Genomic DNA, 11,761 nt, shown 5'->3' with positions numbered 1-11,761 from the left:
CTAGGGAGGTTGAGGCAGGAAAATCGTTTGAACCCAGGAGGTGGAGGTTACAGTGAGCCAAGATCATGCCACTGCACTCCAGCCTGGGTGACACAGTAAGACTCTGTACCCAAAAAAAGAAAAAAAGAGAGAGAAAGAGAAAGATAACTTATATATCATAAAATTTGCCCATTTTAAGTGTAGAATTCAATTTGTAGTGGATTTACTGAGTTGTGTTACTATCACCATAATCCCATCTTAGAACATTTTCATCAATCTAATAAGATCCCTCAGGGTCATTTACTAATCTACTTGCTGTTTCTGTAGATTTTACTCTTCTGGACATTTCATATGAATAGAATAATACAAGTGGTCATTTGTGTCTGGCACATTTCACACAGCATAGTGTTTTCATCTATGCTGTGACATGAATCACTACTTCAACTCTTTGTATTGCTGAATAGTATTTCATTGTATAGATATACTACATTTTACTTACACATTAATCAGTTAATGGACACTTCTGTTGTTTTCCAATTCTTTGCTATTATAAATGATGCTGCTATGAACATTCACAGGAAAATCTTTATGTGGAAATGTGTTTGCAATTCTTTTGCATAGATACCAAAAATGGAATTGCTGGAAGTAATTGGAACTGAGTGGAAAAAATTATACTTAACTTTTTAAGAAATAGCTAAACTATTTTCCAAAGTGGATATACTATTTCACATTTATTTATTTCAGCAATGTATAGGGATTCCTATTTTTTTCACATCCTCACCAACACTTGTTGTCTGTCTCTTTTGTAATAGCTATTCCAGGTGTGATGTCTTTTTTTTTTTTTCCCCATTAAATTGAAGTGATCGAGTTGTTGTCCTGTAAGAATGTTTGGACATTGTATTATATAATACGCAAATAAAATGAAAGGAGAATTTGTGGGCACATTATTGTTTAGTTGACCTAAACACTGCAAATCATCTGTTGATATTATGTAACTAATAGATACGCTACAGCCCATATAATTTGAGCTCTTGCAATATGTAGGATTAATATTTTCCTGCGTTGATTATTTCTCAGGAAATACCCTGAAATATCAGTTCAGGATGTACCTATGAGTGAAGATTCACTGGCCATTGGTTTGGATTTGGTGGTACCAGATTTCCAAGAACTAATGATCCAGGAATTATTTGGAGAGGCAACTATAAATATTTCTTTGGAGTACGTGTTTTCTCCTTTTCATGTCAATGCTCCAATCTTGATTGAAGACAACCAGATACTCAATCTAATGTTATAATGAACAGGTACAAAATCTCTTTCTTCTTTAACCTAGGGGGTTCACATGTTTTTAAAAGGAATGCTTGCTTTGTAATTTTTTTCATAATCTGGAAATCACTTCGGATAGAGTGGAAGAAAAGCAGGAATATATCAACAGAAGCTTGTAGAGACTTTGAAGGGTACCTCTGTGCACTCTTTCACTTTCCTTTCTGAGAAACCAAGAAACATTATTTACGATGGTGATGGGAATTTGGAAACTCAAGTATAAAGCTAGTGAACCTCTGAGCTGAAAAGTAGCATAATTCTATGATACATCCCTGAATGTACATTTGAATATTGATTCAATGTTTACTTTGAAACCTTAACCAATCAGACCTTTTTTAGGAGAAAACTAAATTATGATCAGTATCTAATACTGGGTCTTAGCTCTGGTGTATGATTTGTGTTTCTGAAGAAATCTGGATATTGATTTTCAGGCATATTCTTCTGAGGTTAGAAAATTACTTGTGGCCAGATACAGTGGCTCATGCCTGTTATCCCAGCAGTTTGGGAGGCCAAGGCAGGAGGATTGCTTGAGTTCAGGAGTTTGAGACCAGCCTGGGCATGACAAAATGCTGTCTCTACTAAAAACACAAAAATTAGCTGGACGTGGTGGTGTGCATGTGTAGTCCCAACTACCCAGGAGGCTGAGGTGGGAGGATTGCTTGAGCCTGGGGAGGTCAAGGGAAGGGTTCTTGTTAGTCCAAAGTGTAATATTTTAATATTATGGTGAGGGGAACAAAACATAATTAAGGAAACGTTTCCCCTGTACTTGCACTCCCACATATTATCATTGTTTCTCATATACCACAGATGCACTCTTTGATAATATATTTGGTATTTGTTCTTTTGCAATCTTCTAAAAATGAAAGCCAGGCATTGGTAGTGTAAAATACCCCCTCCTCCCATCTTATATCTGAAATTAACTCTGTAAGTAGGGTGAAACCTCCTGCGTGGCACAAAACTATAGGAAGAAAAATAAAAGTTGTCTTCATTTCCTGAAACTAGGAGGTTGTGGGTGCTTCAGCAGAAATACTACTAAATTGGAGCCACAAAGTCACTATTGTCAGCAAACCTCTATCCATGAAAATCTTGAGTAGCATGTGGAGGAAGGGAGTCTGCCTGAATTTCACCTTCGTCAGCAGTGCTTACATTTGTCTGCTTACATGCTTTATCATTTTATTCCCTGCTACTGATCCTCATTTACTGCCCAACCCCAGTGAGAAAAGCTTCCTGAGAAACACACCCAAAACTCTTTCCCTCTTCCAACATGGTGGCCTCAGCAAAAAAGAAGAAGAAGGGGAAGACTATCTTCCTAACAGACTTTCTGGCTGAGGATGGGAGGACTGGTAGAGGAAGCACTTATGTTTCCAAACCAGTCCCCTGGGCTGATGAAACAGATGACCTGGAAGGAGATATTTCAACAACTTGGCACAGTAGTGATGATGATGTGTACAGGTCGCCTCCAATTGACCGTTTCATCCTTCCCACTGCTCCACGGGCTACTCGGGAACCCAATATCGACCAGAGCCGTCTTCCTAAATCACCACCCTACACTGCTTTTCTAGGCAACCTATCCTATGATATGACAGAAGAATCAATTAAGGAACTCTTTTGAGGATTAAATATCAGTGCAGTGCCTTTGCCACGTGAACCCAGCAATCCAGCGAGGTTGAAAGGTTTTGATTATGCTGAAATTGAGGACCTGGATTCCCTGCTCAGTTCCATGAGTCTCAATGAAGAGTCTCTAGGTAACAGGAAAATTCAAGTGGACGTTGCTGATCAAGCACAGGGGAAAGACAGGGAGGATCGTTCTTTTGGCCATGATAGAAATCGGGATTCTGACAAAACAGATACAGACTGGAGGACTCCTCCTGCCACAGACAGCTTTGATGACTACCTGCCTAGAAGAGGTGATAATAGCTTTGGAGACTAGTATCGAGATCGTTGTGATTCAGACCGGTATCACGATGGGTATCGGGATGGGTAACGGTATGGCCCACACTGGGATATGGATTGATACGGCAGCCGGGATGGCTGTGTTGACCGAGGCAGCAGAGACTATGATAGAGGCTATGATTCTCGGATAGGCAGTGGCAGAAGAGCATTTGACAGTGGGTGCGGCAGAGATGATGACTACAGAGGAGGCAGGAATGGCTATGAAGACCGATACGACAGATAGGATGATCAGTCATAGAGCTCCAGAGATGATTACTCTCGGGATGATTATATGCGTGATGATAGAGGTCTCTCCCAAAGACCCAAACTGAATCTAAAGCCTCGGAGTACTCCTAAGGAAGATGATTCCTCTGCTAGTACCTCCCAGTGCAGTCAGGGTGCTTCTATCTTTGGAGGGGCAAAGCACGTTGACACAGCTACTAGAGAAAGAGAAGTAGAAGAACAGCTACAGAAGGAACACGAGAAGTTGCAGCGTTAGCTGGATGAGCCAAAACTAGAACGACAGCCTCGGGAGAGACACCCAAGCTGGCAAAGTGAAGAAACTCAGGAACGGGAACAGTTGAGGACAGGAAGTGAGTCATCACAGACTGGGACCTCCGCCACATCCGGCAGAAATGCACGAAGGAGAGAGAGAAGTCACTAGAAAATGAAACACTCAATAAGGAGGAAGATTGTCAGTCTCTAACTTCTAAACCTCCCAAACCTGATAAGCCCCTAAAGGTAACGCCAGCCCCTTCACCAAAGGAGAATGGTTGGGTGAAGTGAAGTTCTAAACCTCCTGCTCAATGACAGAGCTCAGACACAGAGCAGCAATCCCCTACAACTGGTGGGGTAAAGTAGCTCCAGCTCAACCATCTGAGTAAGGACCAGCAAGGAAAGATGAAAAGGAAGTAGATGGGATGAATGTCCCAAAAGGCCAAACTGGGAACTCTAGCCATGGTCCAGGAGAGGGAGGGAACAAAGACCACTGGAAGGAGTCAGATAGGAAAGATGGCAAAAAGGATAAAGACTCCAGATCTGCACCTGAGTCAAAAAAACCTGAGGAAAATCCAGCTTCCAAGTTCAGTTCTGCAAGGAAGTGTGCTGCTCTCTCCATTGACCGTGAAGATGAAAACGAGGGAGATGATTAAGCCAAAGAGACCTCGACATCCTGTGCTTTATCCTAATTTATCTCCACCCTGGAACATTTGAGAGCAAGTGAAACCTCTATCCAGACAAGACAAAATAAAACTCACCATCTCCTGGACCTTTATTACCTTATTATTTTTTTTTAAAAAAAAAGGAAATTATTTTGCATGCTGTTGCAGCCTTTAAAGTGCTGAAATAATTGGAGAATCGCCAATATAGCCAGGGAGAAAGAGACTAGAGATTTTTACTGGAAAAATTGTGGTGCGTTATGTCACCATGCAGTTGCCAGTGTAATGTGAGTGCCGAGGGGCCTCAATTTAGCAGAAATGGTAATGACAGTGATATAAGGTCTGGAATCTGGTTGGGCAGTAGGGGAGGGAGGTATAAGGAAAAGTGTGAGATTTCTATTGTTTAGTTTTTATCCTATTGTGGTGTATATGAATTCTCAAACATTATCTGAATAAATTTTCCACTCTCGGAAAGGTAGATTTAGCCTCAGGTTGTTTTAGTCTCCAGGTGGATGCCAGCAGCTCCTGCTATTTAATTCTGAGTTTGGGGGCCAACCTAGGGGGAATTCCTTCATTTCTTTTTTTTACCCCATGAGTTGGGAGTGAGTCTATAGGCCATAAAGAATAGGACTGCATTTGATCAAAATAAAGGGGAAAATCGTGGTTTGAAAAGAAGCTTTTGGGAGGTGATGAGTCATTTTGCACCAGGTAATAGGGGAAAATTTTGTGACCTCCAGCAAACACATGAATGGTTATTTCCTGGAGTCAGAAGCACTTGGGGGTCATAGTAATTCCCAATGTTTTGTGTGTCCTGGTTTTCCCTTTCTAAACACTCTCCTTTTTGAAAGTTCGAATATATCCACATTCTGTTGAAACCTTGAAACTTTAAAAATTCAGACTCTTGTCATCATCTTAAGTTCTTCATGCTACTCTAAACCTCTGAAAAAGCAGTCTCTAAGTCACAGAGATGATCTCTTGGGCATTGTCTCTCTCAGCCATGGAGAGCTGTGAAAGGAAGAATCTCTGCTTTTCTCAAGCAAATTGGTTTCTTGTCTTTTGGTTCTTACACCTGCCTGCTCCTGATGCTTTGACCCCCTTTATAGATCAGAGTGCTCTAGAACAATAGTGGTCTTGGGTGGTGAATAAAGGTGGCTAAATAGGGACAGGAACAGTTAAATTGGGAGCCCTTCTTACAACCTTGATGAGTTTCCCCCCCTCCCCCCAAGTTTCCTTCTCCACTGAAATGCCACACCAATGCTTGTTGGATTTATGAGGTGGTCAAACCAATTTGTTGTTTTTTCTTTTTCTTTTTTTTTTAAAGCTTCCCTTGAGAGAATAAATGGTAATGGAGAGAACTATTTAACAAGGTCCTGGTTTCTCTTGCAACACAGTAGCTAAACGTGCCTGCTTTTATGTGAATTTTTGTAGGGATCAGTTTGGTAGAGAGTATTAGCAGAGAAATGACATCTTGATCTTGGTTTGCAAGCTCTTCTCCCATCAGTCCTAGATTAGGCCCTGTTCAGCCATGCAGGGGTGTTGGTTTATGCATGCTGCAGCAGTGGGCATAATGAATATAATTTACCCAGAGGACAAAGGTGTGTACCAAGTGAATTTAAATAATTGGTGTGGATTGGCTAGCAGCTAAGAAGTGGGCTTTTAAAGATATACTGAAGATTGGAAGGTTTTTAAAAGAAAAAAAACATGGATTTTAGATAATGAAAAGCTAGAATTTGGCATCTTATGTCTATTCTCCTTCGAAATAGTTGTATCCAAAGCTGTTTTTCGCTCTCCCCTACTTTGCCCCTGTTAAAATAGAAACAGGAATTAATTAATGGCCCTCTCCTGAATACATGCAAAATTTGTACAAAAATATCTTCTATGAAAATAATCTGTAATCTGTAGACTTATTACATGGGAGACACCTTGAGATATAAAATCCCATCCTTTGGGTTGTGGCTTTTTTGCTTTCTCCAAATAAATATGATCTTTAAAGTTCAAAAAAAGAAAGAGAAAGAAACACATCCAAAAGGGGGCCACGTGAGCTTCCTTAGCCTGATGTCAAACTTAAGTGTGGACCAGCCCCTCAAACCTACACCAAAATGAACTACTTTAAGCAGCAAAATAATCATCACTCCTCAGGGCACTGAGTTGACTCAGAAAGCAACTCTGTAGTTTGAGACGATTATTAGTTGGCCATCAAAGCTGAGTTCAAGTTCCACTAGATTGAGAAAGCTACAGGGAAGACCAAAGGCTCCTGACCTGTTAGAATGTACTGGCATTTTGAGCCCTTGAAATCAGGTTAAATAATAGTTGATAATAATACTACAAATGGTCCTCACAGAACTTCCTTTTAATAATGAATGGCACTACAAAATGAAGTCAAGATCTATATCACTGGGTAAGGTAAAAATACAGAAATTTTTTACACTGTGACGATTGACATAAGTCCCACTCCCCAAGTCTTGTGGCTCTCATCTACTGATGAGACTCAGACTGAGTGCTGTTCATTAAGAGAAATACAGTCATTTCAAAGCCTAGGCTGCATATATATATATATATATATATATGCAAAATCTCATAGATAGAAGGACCCTAGAGGTCATTTGGACTAGCCAGTTACGTTGTTGAAATATCTCGCATTTCACTTCTGATTAGGGACAGTGAAGTGATTTATCATCTTTACCTGGCACCACGTAGGCAAAAAGGCATCTTGTGGGCTGAAAGTTTTCCCAGGTTGAAGAGTACTTCCTATTCAGGATTCCTAGGGAACAGAGTAATCTGGTTTTTGCCTTTATCCTTCTTTTCTGGACCTCTTCAGTTTGAAAACTCTGGTATTTTATTCGACTGTGGTCCGCTCTGGCTAAATTATAACAAGTTAATTACATACTGAAATCTTCTGAATAGCAGTAAGCTTTATAGTCTGGAAGTGAAATATCTATAACTGGAAAATACTATAAGGTTTGTGTTTTCTTGGTCAAGGACCTGCAATAATCTATGAAATTTATTGTTTGTGGTATTTTCTCAAAGATTGTCTCCTGGCTGCTAGATTACCATTTTTTCAATTCACCTTCATCCTGCTGGCAGCAGTGCTTGTTGATTCCCTACCCGTCTGCTTTTCATTTACAGGATGAGATGCACAGGCTCTGTATTGAAGCTAATCTGGCAGAGCTAGTCATTGCTATCTAGGAAGAAAGTGAATTATGACTCTTATCATGTCAGTGAGGTAAGCCTATTTTTGAGACTTTACTGTACTTGTGTATATTATTGCAAAAGAAAAATGGTGTATGACCACTGACCCTGAGGATATTATTCGTCCTGGAATTCAAGAACACTTGAATTCTTATCTCGGCTTTTCTACTGATTTCGTGTACATGGTGTTTCTGTCTTGGCTTTCTGAACTAAAATGGAAGAAGTTATTATATCCCTCTTTCCCATAGTAATATCACAATTTATTTGTTATGTGGTGTTTTCCTTTGCTCCAATCACTTAAAAATTATCAATATGAAATTAGCCATTGTGCAGAATTGTAATGCTTTAGTAATAGTTCTTCATGTATCCAAACTTCCTCTTCTTGTTGTATTATCCCTCAATATTGTGTACAAAGCCTTTTCTCCTTAAGTAACCTAAGGCTTAGAATTTAAATTATGGTATTTAGAGGATTTTATTTATAATTCTTTCTCTTTTTTTTCTTTTTAGCCAGTCGGTTCTGAACTTCCAAGTTTGATGACAAAGGAAGCTGAAACTTTACTCAACATGAATGTCATGGCAGAAATAGATGTGTAAGATCCATTTTTCTACTCTTCTTTACTGCTTTTTTATATACCACCTAGTTGTAAGGCCCTGTATTGTACCTGTACAATGAAGATTGAGGTAATAGCAGGTTATTTGCTGAATAACTTTTCAGTTAAGTGAATGAAGTCAGATGACTTATGGTATGCCATCCATATCTTCTTATTGCTCTAGTCATGCTTTTTCTCCTCTGTCTTAATATTGACTAATTAAAGTCTAGTCTCAATTAGTAAATTTTTTTTTTTAAATATTTAATTGTTTTGCTATACATACAAGATGCGTCAGAGACCTGTTTGGTGAAGTAGAAATTCTTTGTTCACACATTTGCAAATGACGACTGATGAGATAGTTAACATATTATTCTCTTAAGTAAACTGCTGTTTATTTGGCAGTTGCTTTCTTTATAAACTATAAAAAGAGGAATCTTATTATCTGACTATAAGATCACAAACTGGAATACATATCTGATTCATTGGGCTTTTACTTTAGTTACCATGTTGACTAACAGAACTTTCTTAAAACATGTGGTTAAGGAACTGTAGAGAGTACTTAAGGAAATATTTTAAGGGACTCGTCCATCAAAAAAATGTATGAATGGATTAATCATCAGCATTACCACATTATTCATCTGCTTGATTTTCTCTAATATTACTTTATATCCTAGGGGATATTTTTATACCATAATTTTTATCATCTTTTTATACCATAATTTTATGGCTATGGGTTGCATTTAATGAAAACATTTGATAAATGGAGAATCTGTACATTTTACACTGTGACATGGGTAGGTGTCTAAACATTAAATGTACTACTGTCTAAATATTGGATAGGTAACCAAATTTTAGCCATATGAAGAAATCACGCATTCTGACTGGACTGAGTAAGATAGTAAATAGCCATAATTATGACTGGAAATTGTAAGAGGATCAAAAACAATAGGGCATCTGCTTTGTAAAATTATCTTTATTAAGCTCTTTCTCAACCTCCTGGGAATAGCAAGGAACCCTAATTCCTAGCAGATAATTGTCTTTAATGCTGTTCTTACAAATCTCTTTCTTAGCTTAGTGATAATTGTCTTTAATACTGTTCTTACAGATCTCTTTCTTAGCTTAGTGAGGTATTATTATTGGTGTTTCTATTTTAAGACAAAAAATAAAACCTTTCGACTTTCCCATAACTGTTTTCTCCAACTATGAAAGATCTCCAGATGGATTTTTTTTTTTTTGTCATTGACCAATAAGTAATGGGACTAGACCCTGATAGGCATTCACTCTTGTTAAATTGTTTAGCTAAGATGACTTGAAAGAAGTGTTCTTTTCTTTCTGCCAGACAGACTAGGCATGTTTGATGAGTCACATCATTCAGATTCAAACACTCGTGTTTAAATCCAATATTTACTGCATTTGCTTCAGTCTTGGCAGAAAATACTGGTCAATATTTGTTCAAGCTAAATGACAACTGGATCCATATTGTACAGTTGACTCTCACTGTACTATTGATTTTCTGCCTCTTGTCTAAAGATCAGTTAGCAAAGACAACTACAGCCTCTACAAAATTTTAAAAAGTATAAACATTATTTTCTCTATTTTGTTAATCTTCAGGATATAGGTTTTTTTAACTAAAGTGTTTAACTTAATCTCTAAGAATGATTGGCTGAAAAAGACATCAGTGTTTTCTCTTCCTATCTAGAGTCTGTGTTTAAAGAAAAATGAAGGAGAGAGAACTCCACTTGAAGCCAATGGAAAAAGAGGTACAAAAGCATACTTGTGGAGGAATAAGAAGACTTATATCTTAGTCCCAACCGCATGGTTTACTATCTAGATGACCCTGGGCAAGTCACTAAATTATCTGAACCCAAATCTACTCTTGTGTGAACCAATGATAATACTAACTGCTTTTCTTGCTTTGTGAGCTTTTGTGAATATTAAATAAAGTAGAATATGAAAAGGCCTGAAAATTACTACATAAACTTAAAAGATCATATATTATCATGTCTCTGATTTTAAGACAAAAATTAGAAAAATAGTATCATCAAACAGATGTACTGTAAAATGATGTTGGGTTTTTCACATAACATGCAAAGAAGTTCTTTCTCAGAAAGTAGTTCTTTTGTTATTTACTAAGCCTAGTCCTCCATAGTCAGCTTTAGATTTTTATAAGAAGTGCATCCTGCAAAGATCTATATTCTAAGATGTTAACGCTATTCCTAAATCCAAAACAGCATTTTTACATAATTATATCACAGATCTTTATTATTCTCCTATAGAAGCATCAAAAGGGTTGAAATAGTAGATATATTAAAGAAGGCTGATAGTAGCGTCTAAGACCAGAGGCCAGTGTGCATTATTCATAGTTAAAATGTCCTTCCAGATAGGGAGAGATTTTTTAAGGGATACAAAGTAGCTAGATAGGAGGAATAAGTTCTAGTGTTCTATACCACTGTAGGATGATTATAGTTAGCAATAACACATTATTTAGTTTCAAATAGCTAGAAGGAGGATCTTGGACATTCCCAACACAAATAAATGATAAATGTTTGAGATGATAGATATGATAATTACCCTGATCTGATCATAATACATTATATGTATCAAAATATCACTATGTACCCCATGATTATGTACAATTACTATTTTTCAAAAAATTTATTAGCCTCTGACATACTTGGGAAAAAAGAAAGTAAAATAAGACTTTAAAAAAGACACTCCTCCATAATGCTGTGATGTATTTAACAGTGTAAGACTTGTGAATTATACTTTGTCATATTCCCTGTCCTTCTACGTCATGTATAACACAACACTGCCTCCACAGACAAGCAGATGGTACAAAACATGAAAACTCCCCTGCTTTCCCTGTTAGATGAGGTGCTAATAAGAAACTCTGGAGAAAAACTTTGAGACTGTAATGACCTTCTTTTGGATGATCTGAAGAACCCATCGGATGTCTCATCAGATTTAGTTGACCATGATTATACAGGCCTAAATGTTTCTTGTTCAAACGTTTATGCCTGTATAATCATGGTCACCTAACATTTTCAACATTAGGTGCTGCAAATCCTATGGAAAACTTCGAACCTCAATTAGCCACAGAAACCAACTATTCCCTTTGCTCTTTCTCAACCCTCTTGCCAACTTTATTGAGGAGTCTACTAAAATTGACCCATCTGTTTGAATTTATTTTTAGATCCTCCTCCCAATCCAGCTTCCTTCTGGAAAATACACAGGACTTGACTATCTTTGACTGTCTAGCGTATTTCCCTCCATCTCTTAACCTCTGTACCTTAAAAATTATAGTTAAAATTGTTACCTCCTGGTACCAGAACAAGGTTTCATGGCTGGGATGAAATTCAGACCATATAAAAAATATTAGAAATACATCAAAGTTGGAGGGGATTAAAACAACTTTTTAAATGAACATTTTTCCAATACCTTATGTGAGTCTAGAATAAAAAATTCTGTTAAATACCATATGTTATAGCAGTTTTCTAAATAATTAGCAAATCCATGTAGCTTGATTTTGCTTCTAGCAAATGAGTTATCTCATTCCAAAGTTTCTTGGGACAATTAGATCTGTTTTTGGAAAGC

At 37.6% G+C, this 11,761-nt stretch overlaps 1 pseudogene; it reads left to right on the top strand.

Moving 5' to 3' along the window:
* Positions 1 to 2,563: 2,563 nt before the first annotated feature.
* LOC105529202 lies at positions 2,564 to 4,418 on the top strand (annotated as a pseudogene).
* Positions 4,419 to 11,761: the final 7,343 nt, after the last annotated feature.

The sequence above is a fragment of the Mandrillus leucophaeus genome, unplaced genomic scaffold (genome assembly GCF_000951045.1).
Source record: "Mandrillus leucophaeus isolate KB7577 unplaced genomic scaffold, Mleu.le_1.0 Scaffold753, whole genome shotgun sequence".
Classification (NCBI taxonomy): domain Eukaryota; kingdom Metazoa; phylum Chordata; class Mammalia; order Primates; family Cercopithecidae; genus Mandrillus; species Mandrillus leucophaeus.
Note: the sequence above shows the minus strand (reverse complement) of the source record. Positions and strands in the feature narration are given on the sequence as shown.